The sequence below is a fragment of the Chrysemys picta genome, chromosome 7 (genome assembly GCF_011386835.1).
Source record: "Chrysemys picta bellii isolate R12L10 chromosome 7, ASM1138683v2, whole genome shotgun sequence".
NCBI lineage: Eukaryota > Metazoa > Chordata > Testudines > Emydidae > Chrysemys > Chrysemys picta.
Genome location: NC_088797.1, coordinates 4,840,624 through 4,857,032, shown reverse-complemented (window position 1 = coordinate 4,857,032; position 16,409 = coordinate 4,840,624). Strand labels below are relative to the sequence as shown.

General features: G+C 46.9%; 1 long non-coding RNA gene across 1 annotated transcript; it reads right to left on the bottom strand.

The window, feature by feature from the left end:
* Positions 1-11,446: 11,446 nt before the first annotated feature.
* LOC135972521 (uncharacterized) lies at positions 11,447-16,182 on the bottom strand. Its single transcript, XR_010588988.1, has 3 exons — positions 16,112-16,182; positions 12,732-12,882; positions 11,447-11,890 (listed from the first exon to the last, which is right to left on the bottom strand). It is a non-coding gene; the product is annotated as an uncharacterized LOC135972521 (long non-coding RNA).
* Positions 16,183-16,409: the final 227 nt, after the last annotated feature.

Sequence of the window (16,409 nt, the reverse complement as noted above, 5' to 3'; positions counted from 1 at the left end):
GCCAGGCTCAACTGATGAGGAGCTAGGGGATTACAAAGGCAGGAAGCTGAGAGCAGAAGGGACTGCTGGGGGAGATTCTGCAGTCACTCTGTGTGAACAGAGAAGTGGTGAGGAGGAAGCCTTGGGGAAGAATAAATCCTGGAATCCTGACCTGGCAAGCAGCTGACAAAGGTTGACGCAGGCTCTAGTGTGTCACCTGAAAGAGAACCAAGATTTGGATTGCCGAGGGGAGAACCCCAGAAGGGGTGCACTAAACTCTGACCTGGCCGGAGGGCCATGTTCCAGGAAGAGAGACCGCTGCAGTGACAGTCACTCTCAGCAGGAAACGCCAAGTGGGGAGAGAGTTGCTATGCCACACCTGGCCATAAGCTAGTGCTCCAGTAGTGACTGCACCTCTCCACATCACCTATCGCTAGGATACTACCATCACGGAGGCTGTTCTTTTTGTTTTGATTCTGCCTTAACTATTCCTGGTGATCTGATTTAATGAAATGGTTGAGAAGTTCATAAAGCAAACAAATGCATTTTCAAAATGATGGGGGATTGAGGCCAATTTGAGAAGCTGGACCAAATCTCATTTGAAAAAAATATAAGAATGTTCTAGTTTGGCCAAAACTTCTTTGCAAAGAAAGTAAGAAGTCTCTGGGAACCCAACCTGTGGGAGAGAGTCTAGCCAATGCTACCCCATGCATGCCACCTGTGAAAATAACTGGTTACTACCATCCTGTAATAAAGGTCTGGCCAAACATTGTTCCATACCCTTTGCTTGGCAGCAAGTGACACTCTCCAAGGAACCCATGTGAATCTGGTTCTTTTGATAAGAACATAAGAATTTCTTAAAGAAGGGAGTTGCTCCCCATTCTAACTGCCTTGCTGTTATCTAAGACCAGTTAGATCACTCCGTGGTTCCCTACACAGCAGAAGACCCTTCTCATTCTTTTGGGCCACACAAGCTAAGTATTCAATATGTTACCAACTCCTAATAGAGCGTCCAGTGCCTTGGAATTATGTTGGTGCAATGGGCTGTATCTGGCCTTAGGGGCTTCCTAGAGGAGGCTCTGTGGTCCTACTTCACCCTACCACAAGAAGCAGCAATGTGAGAGGAAGATGGATCCTCCAGACCTGCCTAAAGAGGCCTAGAAGGGTCCTAAAAGGGGTAGCGACAGCCAATCAGAACCCAGCAGGCTCAGATAAAAGGAGTTGCAGGAGCCTATCAGGACAGTCCCGTGCTGGCCTTTGGCCAAAGGAGCCAAAGGACTAGCTAGGGTTTATCTCTGGCTGCATTTGCCTAGCTGGGTTCACAGGGACCTAAGATAAGGGTGACGATCAGGGACCAGGTGGGAAGAGGCCCAGGAAGGTGGCAGCAGTGAGCTGAATTGAGCAGTGCCTGGCTGCAGTTTATAGGGTCCTTGGGTTGAACCCAGAGTAGAGGGTGGGCCCGGGTTCCTCCACCGGCAAAGTGGCGTAAACCCCAGGAAGGGGAACAAGCCTAACCTAACCCCCAAGAAGGGGGCAGGGCTCGTTTGTAAGCCCGAACAAAGGGGAGAATTTAAGGGGCTCAGAGCTGGGGCTGAAGACTTTGCTGAGGACAGACAGGTTATTTGATGGACTCTTTGCTACCCTGGAAAGTGTTTCTTTTGATCTTGTGACCTGCCTAGGGGGGTACCACCAAACACCCGCCACATGAGGTTGACAACCTAAGGGGGCAGATGTGTGTGCTAGGAATAGGAAAAGGACTGCAGCACTGCACCCAACCACAGGGAGACGCTCAAGAGGTGAGCGGCCCTCTTCACAATTGGGTGTAATGAAATACACGTTGTAGGGTTCAGAAGAATGTAAAGAAAACTGGCCAATGTAACACAATCCTAGGCTCTGCCCCTGCAACTGGATCCCCACACAGCCCCATTGAAGTCCAAGAGGCTCCATGAAGGTGTGAGGTACCAGCTGTATGCTCTGGGCCATCACAAGTAGATCCTCCTTGTTGTAGGTGGGACCAGTCCTGCAAAATCTCACTCAATAGGTAGTCCTATTAAAGTCAGCTGTATGACTCAGGTGAACACTGGCTTGATTGTGCTCTATAATTTTAAGTACACCTCTACCTCGATATAACGCTGTCCTCGAGAGCCAAAAAAAATCTTACTGCATTATAGGTGAAACCGCGTTATATTGAACTGCTTTGATCCACCGGAGTGTGCAGCCCCGCCCCCCCCGGAGCACTGCTTTACTGCGTTATAGTCGAATTTGTGTTATATTGGGTTGCGTTATATCGGGGTAGAGGTGTATCAGGTAATCAGGACATGGAAAATAGGACTTTATTCTTATATAGCAGGGAAATGTCTCCTCTCTGATCTGTGCATTTTCCTGACAGGCTGCCTGAGGAGATGGTTTGACCTTGGAACAGACTCACATTTCCAGTAGTTGCTCTTCAAAAATTGCATTGGTCGTGGTTTTGGTGCAATGAGCCCCAGCTTGACTTCCCAGCACTCATTGGGAAAAGGTAGGACCTGAATTCCATTTGAATTTCCTGGAGTGAAAGTTAGCCTGGAAGTTACGTGGTTCCTGGCTTCCTGCTGCCTTGTGACTCCCTGCAGGTTGTGGAGAAAATGACTTTAAGAAAAGCACTGTACAGCACTGTATCCCCCTTCAAACAGCCAGTAAGTAGGGCACTTCCCATAGGAGCACCTTCTCTACCTGAATTAGTTGCGGCTGAACGGACAGGCCGAGCATTTTCATTTGCCTCTGCGGAGAGGCTGTAATGACCCCTTTATGATAAATGAAAATGCTCACTACGCCTGTAAATGCTTTTGAGGGAGGCTGGTGTGTTTATCATGTGAATATTACATGCACTTTCTGCTATTGCTGAAGAAGTCCTGAGGCAGCAGGGGAAAGAGGCGGACTTCAAATAGAGTAATGGGGCGCCATTTCTCCTTCCAGTGAGAGTACAGAATAGAATTGCCAATCCTAGTGGGGATCACAAACGGAGGTGTTCGGAAGGAAATTGGTGGTTGAAGTGGTTACCTTTGTCTTGTTAACCTTAACTGGAGATTGAGTAGGTGGCCAGACAGGATGGGGAACCTTTCATGGTCTTCTGGAACCTGCGAGTTGCATATGTAACTCCATAATTGTCTGCAGGGCTTTTGCTGTGAATTGAAATAATTAAACTAGAATGGGAAATTACTCACCTTGTCATTCTGCTTTTTTGAACATACCCATCATCACAGGACTCCCACTGCCTCAAGCCACAACTCCCAATGCTTTGAAAAAATTTGAAGGATCGCTCCTATCCCTCCCCCTCTCACATCAATGGCTATTAGACCGGATGGGCAAAGATGCAAAACCATGCTTTGAAGTGTCCCTAGCTTCTGTTTGCCAGAAGCTGGGAATAGATCACTTGATGATTATCTGTTCTGTTCATCCCCTCTGAAGCACCTGGCACCGGACACTGGGCTAGATGGACCATTGATCTGACCCAGTTTGGCCATTCTTCATAGAATCATAGGGTTGAAGGGACCTCAGGAGGTCATCTAGGCCCACCCCCTGCTCAAAGCAGGACCAATCCCCAGACAGCTTTTTGCCCCAGATCCTTAAATGGCCCCCTCAAGGATTTAACTCACAACCCTGGTTTAGCAGGCCAATGCTCAAACCGCTGAGCTATCCCTCCCCTATGTTCCATCTTATCAGCAGATGGAACATTGCATCCCATGTGAGTGATGTAATGCCCCCTTCAACTCCTGACTCCTTTTTCAAGGGAAAGGGTCAATATGTATTAGCAGCTCCCCAGCATGACCCTGGGAGAGAACCGCAGAGAAGAATTACTACTCTGGATTTATACCAGCGTACTTGAGAGCACAATATGGCCAATTACTTTATTCCCTATGAACTTGTTGATTTTAAAGGCCAGAGGAACTGCTTAAAAAATGTTAGAAACAGCTGGCAAGCTACACTGTGCAAACCACTCGCCTAAATATCCTTGTTATCTTCTGCCTCCCATACCCTACACATTTGAGTCACTCACCCATTGTGTCTTGTCAGTAACCTAGACTGTTAACTCTTTGCAGCAAGGACTATATTTTTACGTGGGTAGAGCATCGAGTGCAGTGGCAGACTTGAAAGCATGGTTCTCTTTTTAGCAGCAATGCTCAAGGAATTAGTGACCAAAGAAACGAAATGTTAGAGGGGCCTCAAAGGCCTTTAGTCTGCTCTTGGCAAAGAACCCAAGGAAACTTTAACATCAGGCTTGGGGAAAAAGGACCTCGCTGAGACCAGTAGATGCACCAGTGGAACTGTAGTGCTAATTAAACAGAAAACGTGGAATAAGATAGATTGTCAACCAGTCTAGTGTGAAGACCATTCACCATGTCACCAGGAAATTCTCACCCACTAATGAAGCCAAACAGGGTGGCTCTCAGGGCAGGAGAGGACCATTATCCAGATCACCTTACAAGCACGCACCACAGAGAGCTTATTCGTGGGGAAACCGCATAGAAACAGCCATCCACTTTTGGGGTGACAACAAACTGGCATAGCTAGCTGGAGAATGAACGACCTCCTGCATGGCGACAGGCGGCTCAGGAGCACCGAGGCAATCTCCTTGCATTGCTTGGATTTCATGGGGGTTAGACGGACAGGAGAGAGTGAATGAGGCTGATGTCTATCAGAGACAAACTTCTGGGCTAGACAAGGAGGCACGGGGCTCTCCAGTGAGCTCTTGGAGATGGAGGTGCAACTCTCACCTGGGGCTTGCTCAATCAGCGCTGCCTGTGGATCAACAGGTCTACACACACACACACACACACACACACACACACCACCTGTCAATTGTGGTGTGTGTGTGTGTGTCTCTCTCTCTCTCTCTCTCATATATGCCTCTTTCTTTGGACGGGTTGCCAGGTCAGGCCACTCCCCCGTCCAAGGAGGGGAGAGCTTCTGGAGATGGTAGCTGGTCTGACAGTCTGTCCTCTCCCCCGCCAGCCTGCTGAGGCATCAACTTGTGACCCTATCAGATCCCCACTGCTAGCACTTCCTGCTGGGACTATGAATCTGATAAGACCTTGAGCAGTTCCTGGGCAAGCTGAGGTTTGAAATTCATGCAGTGGGCATTGTTGGATGGAACTGCCAGAAGGCAACACACATTCACACAGCGCACAGTCAACCTGTGGAACTCCTTGCCTGAGGAAGTTGTGAAGGCTAGGACTATATCAGGGTTTAAAAGAGAACTAGATAAATTCATGGAGGTTAAATCCATTAATGGCTATTAGCCAGGATGGGTAAGGAATGGTGCCCCTAGCCTCTGTTTGTCAGAGGGTGGAGATGGATGGCAGGAGAGAGATCACTTGATCATTACCGGTTAGGTTCACTCCCTCTGGGACACTTGGCATTGGTCACTGTCGGTAGACCGGATACTAGGCTGGATGGACCTTTGGTCTGACCCAATATGGCCATTCTTATGTTCTTATTCCTTCCTAAGTGAGGCTGACAGTGTCTGGGGGCTGGACAGCCAGTGAGGAGAGATCCAGGCTAAATAAATGAATAAACAGAGAGAAGGTAGGAACACACTCCATCCTCCTGAATGAGGAAAAAAAGAGTGAAAAAGGAACAAGAGGAGGAAAACCTGTGCTTGTAAAACAGGTTTCTCCTTCACCCTGGGTCTCATGAGAGCCCAACCCCAAGATGTTAGCTAGCTAGGGATGGAACAGACCCATTGCAACACTTAAATAATCACCAAGTGTATAACGTCCAGTGGACATGGTGTCATCCTAACCCCCAGGTACACCAGCGAGGTGAAGCTAAGTCAATAGATAAACAAAAGTGCCAGTTAAAATACCATCTTTCATGATAAGCATAGCAATAATTAAACCACCTGCTTTAATAGATGTATAATGTAGGAGAGGACCAAATACCTATTGATAGATCTCAAGCCTTCTAGAATGTGTGAACACATATCACCAATACAAACAAGCATATTTGCAGTTAATCGGGGCAGGATTTGAATATATAAATTAAAAACCCACAACCCTAAGTTGGATCCATTAGGAATCCTCATAGATCATTGTTAAAGGCCTGAACACTCACATGGCACATCCTGTATACTAACTGCTTAGCAAACATAATGGAAATGAGCAGAGAGTGTTGAATGCTTAATACTGCTCCTTTGTAAGTGTTAAAGGCTGCTTAAAATAATGTGGGTAGGCAGATGAAGGTTTGCTAGCTTCTTTGGGAAGAAGGTAAGAAATAGGAGGCTCAATTATGCATATCAGGGTCTGGAAAAGCTGGTTAACCGCTTCCAGAGAGGACAGGTAACTGCTGAAAATCCACATTTGCCTACTTCCGCCTGTAGGCGAGCAAAAATATATTGTCACCCCAGTCTTTTGCTCTACAGAAACACAGGTTTATCGCGTTTTCTTCTTGCGATTTCCCATTGGATGGCAATTAAACAAAGACCCGGAGGAGGACAGCAGTATTCCTCTCCTTGATTAAAAAGCCCATCCAGAGCTGGCAGCAAACTAGCCTTCTATTGGCAGGGATTATTTAGCCCATCATTGTTCCCACTGCAAGTGCTGGGTTTAGTATCTGCATTTACTGCATTGTCTTGGGGCAGGAATCCTTGTGAATGTAATTTTGGAGAGAATTTCAAACTGGTTCCAGTTTTCACTTGGGCATGAGTGAAAATGCAATGCTCCCAAATGGTGGTGGATGTCGGCGCTGGAGAACGATACTCCTATGGGAGTATAACAGGTACTATACGGCACAGACAGTAGCAGCAGAAACGTCCTCACTTTGCCACCCTAGGTAGCCCAGCTCCAAGCCCAGAGATATGTTAGTTTAGATGAACCCGCCATTCCTTGGCCTTTCTGCCCAGACTGCCAGCAAGTGGCTTGTTTAGGAGCTGAACCAAAGCCCATTGAAGCTGATAGAGGGACTCTCTTCGCTGTCGGGGGCATTTGTCATGTAGCCACTTGGCCAATGGGAGTTGGGCAGAGAGAACCAAACTCATAACGTCACTAAGCAACGAGCAAATGGTAACAATGGTCCATCAGCTCTAGCCTGGGCTGGATTTGCCCAGAGTTAAAAGGTTTGAGGCCAAATTTTCTGCTGCATCCCACCTTTGCTGGATGTAACCCAGAGGGGGACCTAGTTATGGTCCCCTAGTTCTCTAGCCAGCCCTGGGTGCAGGTTAGAGTTACCTGAGGGCTGATCTGTTTTCATTTGTCTATGGTCCTCTAAGGGCCACATAGCAGCTGGGGGTTGCTGAAGAACTTCACTCTGGCCAACCCTCTGCCTGTCCCTTCCTCACTCCGAACGGTCCTCTGTGCCAGGGACTGCAGGAAGCAAGACGTTGTGCTGATTCTCGGAGGGCTGGAGATTCCCCGCTCCTGTGGGTTATGCCAGCTGGGGATTCGCCAATGCCGGGAGTATCCCCAGCGAGGAATATCTGCTCCCTTTGCGCTGCCTGAGCAATGCAGGGAACAAAGCAGGGTGGAGTCTTAAACATACCTTTCATTTACCTCCTTTTTAGGCCTATTCCTAAACTGGTGCCGGTTGGTCACTGGTGCTAGAGAAAGTACAAAGAAGAGCTGAACAGAAATCAGCAGCAGTGCTGCGAAGGTGCCATGTTCTGTGCTAATTCCAGCACAGCCCTGCTCAAAGCCTGTAAGGCAGGCAGGTGCCATTGCATGCTAGGGATAGCCGTAGACAATGCTCCGATTAATGGAGGGAGCTGCAGTGGGGGTGGGGGGCGGGGAGCTGCGGGGGTGGAGAGAGAGAAGAAAATGACAGACAGACAAAGAAGTCCTGAAGTTGAGACCTCTGGAGCAACCCAGGGATTTCTCCTCCTGCTACATCCCAGGGCAGATTTGCTCTAAGTAAGCCCAGTGCTGCTGTTGCTACTTTCCATGACAGCGTGTTTCTCTTACAGCCGTGTTTCTCTTAAAACAGCTCTTCCTGCTTCAGCGAGGGTTGCTTGTTCCCTTGCCTCGCATGGCAGTGAGTTCCCAGCAGCTACAAACCTGACTGGTTCTCTCTCCCTAGGTTCTTCTGACTCCTCGTCCAGCCACCGTAGAACCTGGGCAGCTCACATGTGAATGGCTTTATTGTCACAAGATGCCTGTGAGGTAAGGAAGTACTACGCCCATTTTATAGGTGGAGGACTGAGTCACAGAGAGGCCACGCACAGGGATGCCCACGGAGCCTGTGGCAAAAAATTGATCCCAGAGCTCTTAAATCCCAGTCCTGAGACTTCACCACAAAACCATTCTTTCCTCTCCTGTCTGACTGCTACTACCATTGATTTAGAGTGTCGCACATCTGTGCTGCTTCCACTGCACTTGGCTTTGGCATCATATACCGATCCCCTAGATTGTGAGGGGTTTTGAACATTGAGAACAGCAACTAAAACCTGAAATGTACTTTCCGACAGGGTGTCTCTGCCACCCACCCAGAAAATGGGCCAGGAGTGTTCGCTCTGCGTACTCTGCCTGGTCCCATTGTGTGCCTGGAACAAAGGGAACGTTCTTGGATGGCAATTTCTATAGCTAGTCTGTTCCCCGGACATACGACCCAAGGGGTCGCTTCAGTAGCATGACAACATATCACAGTTAATGGAGGTGTCTTAAAGGCCATCGGTGGGCAGCGTTATGCCCGCCTCCCCAGAAGCAGTGAAGAAAAAGGGTCTATTTCCCAACAGTCATTTTAATGAACCACTGAAAACTGACCCTGTGTTTTCCCCGGAAGGAGTCTTAGTGATTCACCTGCTGGCTGAGGACGAGCGGAAGAAAAGAAAAGAAAAGAAGAGGAAACTGTGTATGAGCATTAGGCATAGTGGATGCAGTCACACTCCATGTTCTCCTGTTAATATTGATTCCACTTTTTATAGCCTGCTGCCAGGCCCACTTGAGACAGAGTTCAAAGGAAAGCTAATACCAAGAGCAGGCTCTTTAGAAGCTGAAATGCTTTTTTAATGAGCGAGCCACCAAACAACTAAAAAAAAGAAATTGCCCGCTTCCTTGCTGAGCTTTAAATGCATTTTTCTTCAGCTCTTTTCATGGCTGAAGGCAGAATTCCCCAGCCCCGTGCAGCACATACAACCAGGGGGTAGTAGCCTTTCTTAAACACTCGCAGCCAATTGGTTTACAGAACTGTGGAAAAGAAACTGTGGTAGGTTGAAGGCCGGGTACCTCGCGGGCTGGGTCCGGGAGGGCCAGTCCACCTCACTCGGTCTCTGGACTTTGCTTGCGGGGGCGGGGGGGTGGGGGGAAATCAACGAGGCCTTTCAAAGTATTGCTTAAGCCTGCACTCAGGTGGAGCTGCAAATAGTCAATCTAGGCCAAGGTGGGCACACTTTCTGGCCCGAGGGCCACATTGGGGTTACAAAACTGTATGGAGGGCCGAGTAGGGAAGGCTGTGCCTCTCCAAACAGCCTGGCCCCCGCCCCCTATCTGCCCCCTCCTACTTCCCACCCCCTGACTGCCCCCCTCAGAACTCCCGACCCATTCAACCCCCCCGCTCCTTGTCCCCTAACTGCCCCCTTTCCGGGATCCCCCCCCGGGACTCCACCCCCTATCCACCCCCCCCGCTCCCTGTCCCCTGACTGCCCTGATCCCTATCCACACCCCCTGACAGGCCCCCCGGGACCCCACGCCTATCCAACCCCTCCACCCCCGTTCCCCATCCCCTGACCACCACCTCGCAGAACCTCTGCCCCATCCAACCGCCCCCTGCCTGCCCCCCCAGGACTCCCCGCCTCTTATCCAACCCCCCAGCCCACTTACCATGCTGCTCAGAGCATCATGTCTGGCTGCCTCACCGGCCAGAGCCAGACACACTGCCGCTCTGCTCAGCCTCCTCCCACAGGCCTAAAGCCCCAAGACCCCCCCCCCCTCCCCGTAGCTGAAGCCCTGCCACCCTGCAGGGCAGAAACCCCTAGCCCCACTACCTCATTGCAGGGAAAAAGCCCCGAGCCCACCTCCCAAGCACCTGCTGGGCCCTGGAATTTATAGCATGTTAGGGATGGGGGCTCCAGGAAATAATCTATGAGAATTTAATCCCTGGTTGCACTGGTGTAACCAAGCAGAATCTGTTCCTGGGTATTTTAGTACAGTAAACATTGTACCACTGTGCTTATGACTCTATGGTCTGTATGCAGTATTTTGATATGATTGATGCTTTCCAGTAAAGAAATTAGCGCATTCTGAGAGCCAGGTTGTGAGAAGCGAGAGAGTGCACACTATGGGCCACCCATGAGTCAGCTGACCAAGAAGATCCCAGGGAGAAAGGAGATCATTTGCTTCCCCATGCCTCTGGCCTTCTCCTACCACCCTTGTGCTTCTGGGCTGGTGTTAACATGTTGTCGTACTTCATTTTGGGGTTTGCTCACCGTTCATAAAGACTAGCGATTTCCAGAAAGGGAGGCTGCATGGAACAACTCTTAAAGGTCTTGAAAGATTGCAGTGTTCTAATTACCAAGCTGTGATATTAGGAGCTTCTCTCCAGTTCCCAGGCTGTTTGTAGAAAATGGGGGGGCCTGGTGCTGGATTGTTATGGGGGATGTCCTCCTTCAAATTTGGCTTTCTAATCTGTGTTTATGGAACATGGACCCAGAAAGAAGTCACAGTAAGCAGCAGTGTTTTATCATCATTCTTTTTCCTTCTGTTTGCTTACAGTTAACTTTGATAAAGACCAAAGAATCACTGGTCCACATCCGAGCCTACTTTGTAAAGGGACTGGGCCCCGTGATGACATATTTTAAAGGGCAAAGAGGCGTAGGGCCTGATCAACAGCCCTGTGAAATCAATGAGTCTGTCTCTGTGTCAGCCTTTGGATCGACCCTCAGCTCACCTTAAGGATGATTGAGAGGGTGCTGATCACCGCATGGGTGAAGGGTATAAGCATTGTGGAGAGAAAGGAATGGTTTAGCCTGACGCACAGGTATAATCAGCGAAAGGGGATGAAATTGAGTGTGACTCTCAGGGAAAGCATTCTGTCTGTGAAGTTGGTTTGACCAGAGGATCGACTCCCAAGGGAAGGGGTTGAAGGCCCATTTAAACATAACGTAGGCAAGATAAATGAGAATATAAGGTAGGACACTTACGGTGACCTGATAGGCATTTTATCCCGCTACCTTCTGTTATCAAAGCACCTCTGTGCTGCTGACATTCTTCAATCATCTACAGAGGCTTTGGCAAAGTGTGTGTCTACAGTAGACCTGGTCTACAGGGGGGCTACAGTTGTCTTTCCTTGGCAATTGCTAGGATCAAGATGGCAGGATTGGGAGCCTGCCTCCTCCACGGATCCCTTCTCACCCCAGCAAAAGCATGCTAAGGAAACTGACGTGAACCTTGTAGGCTATCTGAGCCCGCTGTCCTACGCCTGTCGGCTTTGCACAGGATATGCTGAAAACGGATGTACGAGCGGAAGTGATGCTCAGCTGTTGAATGCATGAAGAAACCTGGATATTTTCATGGCTCCTTTATTTACAGGCAAAATATGTAATCACTGTTCACATTAAAACAACGTTCGGTGGAAGTGAAATGAAAGGGATTCTGATAGTCACCTTCCACACAGTCAGATGCCAAACCACTTCCTTTGTCACAAATTGGATCAGCTCACCCCCATGTTGGCTGCATCCTGTAACTTTCTATATTTATTATATTCATAAAGATTGGAGGAAAACGTTACTGGTGTTTTGATGGCTGTGTGTATATATTTCTTCTATAGTTAGAGGCTGTTCCACTCCAGTTCCACCACTCTTCATTGTGCAGAGTGAAAGTCACCCCAGTGCAGAATGCCAACTCACAGCCATCACTTAAGTCCTTTCTTTGAGTGCTTAAGTGGCGTATTGTCTTGGTGCTGGAGTGAATTTCACCTGTAGATTAACGCTTCACAACACAGGCAGCTGATGTAAGAAAGGGTGGAAGAATTAGGCTACTGCTTATTAAATCGAAATTACATTTTTCCTTGAAACCAACGCAGCCATGCTACAGTACTTTGGTAATTCTCTCAACCTTTCACATGCTTACGTCAGTTTTTATTTCCATTTGTCTTTAGTTTCAGGGATTGAGTTCTTTCTTACTGACAGCTGACCCTGTTTTCACCTTTCAGACGAATCTGTCACAGTTTGTTAGTAGACATCAAGGGACAGAGATAGCAGCAGAAAAACAGCATATTACAAAGGTATGTGGTCCCCTTTATGGACCAGCTGCTCTGCTGGTGTAATTCCACTGGTTTCAGTGGCACTGTGCCCATTTACAGCAGCTCAGGCTTTGACCCTATAAACTGCATGAAAGGGAAAAATGAATCTGCTTCACAAGAAAATAGGTCTGTCAAGGATCTGATCCTTACACAGCCCCCCCCCCGTGGGGTGTTGACAGGTTGGTACATTCACTTGGGTCCAGTGGGGTGTGCGTGACAGCATTCTGGCAGTGATGAGTTCTCTGCCTGCTGGCTGCATCGACTTCCCACGTTTTGGAGGCCCAGACAACCAACTAACTACTCAGCAGAAGAAAATTAAGGAATAATAATAATATAATAATTTAAAAAAATTTATTTTATTTAAAAGGAGAAAGAAACATATGGATAGTCCCAGCCAGGACACTGGCCTTTTTTCCTTCCTTCCTGAAGAAGGTCACAGTTCAACTCAAAGTCTGCTGGTTGTCCAGAAAAGGTATAGAATATGGCCCCCTTTTGACTCAGGGGAGTTGGATTACTTTTTAGGTACAGGTGTAGGCTCTGCTCACCCCCAGGTCTCTTTCCAATAGCTGGGAACTCAGCACTCTGTCCTCCTTTTAAAGTTCTCCATTCCTGGCATGAGCTTGTGGATGCATCCGAGTGGGACTGCTCCAGCCCAGACCAGCTCCTTAATCCCTTCCAGGCTTAAATCATGCCAAACTAAGGATGAAAATGGAGTATGTCATTTGGACATGAAAGGTGGAAAAAGTTAATGAAACCTAAGAACTGATTACTAGCCTGGCATTATCGTGGGCAATAAAAATAGCTTCTCTGAGTATAGTAATGATTAAATGAAATTAAAAAGCACTGGCCACTCTCAATTTTAATTACTATAATGGCCATGTCTAAAATGCAGTATGGTTTCTCAACTAAATTTCTATATTTTGAAAAGTAATAGTGCTGGAAAGATGTTTCAAGATACGAAGACTGCTTGCACAGTATATATGATTTAAACATGGAAAGTTGTTCAAGTCTTGGCTACAAAGAAACTAACGAGCTGATTTCAGAAAATACTGGCCAAGTAATTTCTTTGATTAAAAGAAAGTAAAGTCCTCTCTTAGCTCAGGCATAGATCCAGCAAAGCACTTAAGCACATGTAAACTTTAAGCCAATGAGAAGCCCGGCTGAGGTCACATGGGACTACTCCCGTAAAGTTTCTTTTCCTGCTTGTTGTGGTTGATGCTCTAGTGCAGTGAGGTATTGTGTATGACCAGTAACTCATTCATTCCATTTGTTTTTAATTTGGAAACAAAAATCCCAACAACTCTCCAATGGCTCATTTTTTAAAACGAGCTGTGTATCCCCAGCTCAATTTAAAACCTGTTGACATTTAATCATTGAATTTTTCTGTCTCTTCAGTACTTCTTTCATTGCGCTGTGTGTAAAGCGTGTGGAGTCATGGGAAAGATACAGGACACAGTAAACGAACAAATAATTCTGAAAAATGTGACTTTCTTCTGTAGTCAATGGATCCCAGAGGGCAGGGCCTGCTTTAGAATGGAGGCCGAGGCCCCAATCCTGTAAGCTGCTCTGTATAGACTGATCTGTGTACCTGCCCCCTGAAATCTTGCAGGATCAGGGCCTAACTGATACTCTAGATTCAACAGCTAATTCTGGGTACAGAAGGAAGATAAAAGATTAGAGCTGGTCAGAAAATGGAATGTCTGTTCCATGGAAAACAGACAGTTTGAAATTTGTTTTAATACTGAATCAGTGAAATTTCAACAATTTTCCACAGAAGAGAAATAAAAACAAATTTTTATTCCAAAGCTTGGAAAAGTTTCATTTTGATGATGTCAAAAAATAGATACACATCATACTAATTGTAATATTTATATTCTAAGTCAAAAATGAAATGAATGGAAGTGATAAAGGCAAAATGAGACACTTTTACCCTATTGAAATGAAACCTCTCAGATACTTTATCAAAATCATCACGTTCCCGCCAAGTGTTTCAATTTTGATAAAACAGCGTTTCCCCATGGAAAACTGTTCTGTCTAGTTTTCTGACCAGCTCTAAAAGGAAATTCATAGCCTCCTCTGAAGGTAAAGCTCTGAACCATGTATCCAAAATGTTTGTTCTGTTCCTCAGTTGTTCCCAAGTATGACAAAACAATCCCCAACTAAGTTAATAGACAATTATTAGGGTAACACAGGGGCTTTAGTAAAGAGAAGAGGAAGCCCCTTCCCGTCTTAATGTTACAGTCTCAATGGACTGAATAAGTGTTTACAAAATTTCATTAATACACAGTATTATCAGCCTCAGCTTTCTGAGCGGTGGTCTATAGTGCAGTTGAGATGCCTAGCATGACGTCTTTACACAAACTTAAATGCAAATACTGAGTTGAACCTAAAACTTTTTAAAGGTTCAGATCAGTTTAAAAAAAAAGTAACCCCTTTCGCCCTGGCCCTCCTGTTACATCATGTCCAGATCTATCACTGGATGTCAGAGCTGCTCAGACTTCATTATATACATTTGACTACCATAGTGCATAATAATCACAACAATCAATACCGTTCAATGGTGTAATTTACTTGATTGTAGATCACATGGCCCTGCTTACACTTTAATATCCAACTTGTTACTGTCCAGCAATCTATTAGAGTATGTATTGATTTTTCAGTTTTATTCTGTTGCAGAGCAATGTTGAGATGAAACCACAGAGCTTCTTAGAATTGGCCTCTTTGCTTTTACTTCTGTGGCGTTAAGATTTGAGAGAGCGAAGGAAATAACCGCATTAGAAAATACTGAAGAAATTCATTCATCCACAGTCTTAAATGTGGGAGGCTGTACAAAGTTCTCCAGATGTCCTATCAATTATCTCAAAGCTGACTTGAGCAGACCTCTCTCTTGAGAAGGTGAGGGCAACTCAGGCTCTCTGGTAACTCATTTCTGGATCTTGCTGTGAGCTGGTAGCACAGGCTGCAGTCATTAGTATGTGTGAGTTTCACAAGGAAGATAACTACAGGACAGTACGGGCTATAAGGTAAGACTACCAAATATTTCATTTAAAGTTCTAAAAAAGCAGCCTTAATATGGAGGCCCGTGAGTGAAATGGAAGTTTTTCTTTTTTATTCCCCTTTATCCAAGTAGAACCTATTTTCTCTTTCTAGATGGTTTTTGTTATAAACCAACCAGTGAACAAGGAGAACCATAATGAGTTTGTTCAAACAGGAGACATTAAAGGGAAGGAAAAAATACTGAAGTAAAGATTATTTGGACTAGAGCTATGCAAATAACAGATTTTTCAAATTAACTATCAATTCCCCCCCCCCCCCAAAAAAAATCAGTTAAATCAGTTGAACCAAAAATTAATTTTGAAGTTTGTGATCAATCAAAAATAGATCATTTCAAGTCAAACAAAATATTCACTATGACCCAGTAACAGGGTCACACTCCCCTCTTGCAAGCACCCCCAGCCAAGTGTGTATGCCTGCACATTCTCTCTTTGTGGTGGGTCTTCAGTGACTCAGCACTCCGGCCAAGTCTGTGAGATAAAAGCAATGCAAACCCCTTTTGGGGTACAAGTCCAACAGGGGCCTCTCTCAGTGCCCTCTGTGATGTCTCTCTCCATTGGTCCCTGCTCTGGACAAGAGCCATGTGCCAGGGCCCCTTCCCTAGAGGCAATGTCTTCACTCTCTCAGGGTCTCTCTGGCCCCAGCTGTTCAGCTGGACCACTACAGTTCAGCCCCCTTCTGGGGTGCCTCAAAGTCTAGGCCACTTTGCCAGCAGCTGGTGGGGGGACCCAGACCCAGGCCCACCCTCCACTCTAGGTCCCAGCAACCCTATAAATAACAGCCATTCACAATGTCCCTTTAAATAAACTGCATTGCTGCTATAATTCCCTGGGCTACTTCCCCATGGCTCCAGCACATTCTTTACCCTTACCTCAGGGCCTTGTCATCCTGTAGTCCCAGAAGCCAGCCTGGCACACCATCCACTCTCCTCCAGCTCTAGCAAAGAACTGAACTCTGACTGGCCCTGCAGCTCTTCTTATACTGACCTGTTGGGCCCTGATTGGCTGCTTCCCACACAGCCACTCTAGGCAGCTTGGAGGACCTCTCTACTGCCCTTTTCTGGGGGAGGGTGAGGCAGGGCCATAAGGCCTCCAGCAGGGGGCCTCAGGGCGTAGTCCACCCCATCACAGACCCCAAAATATTTTTGTTTCAATTTCAAGTATTCTATT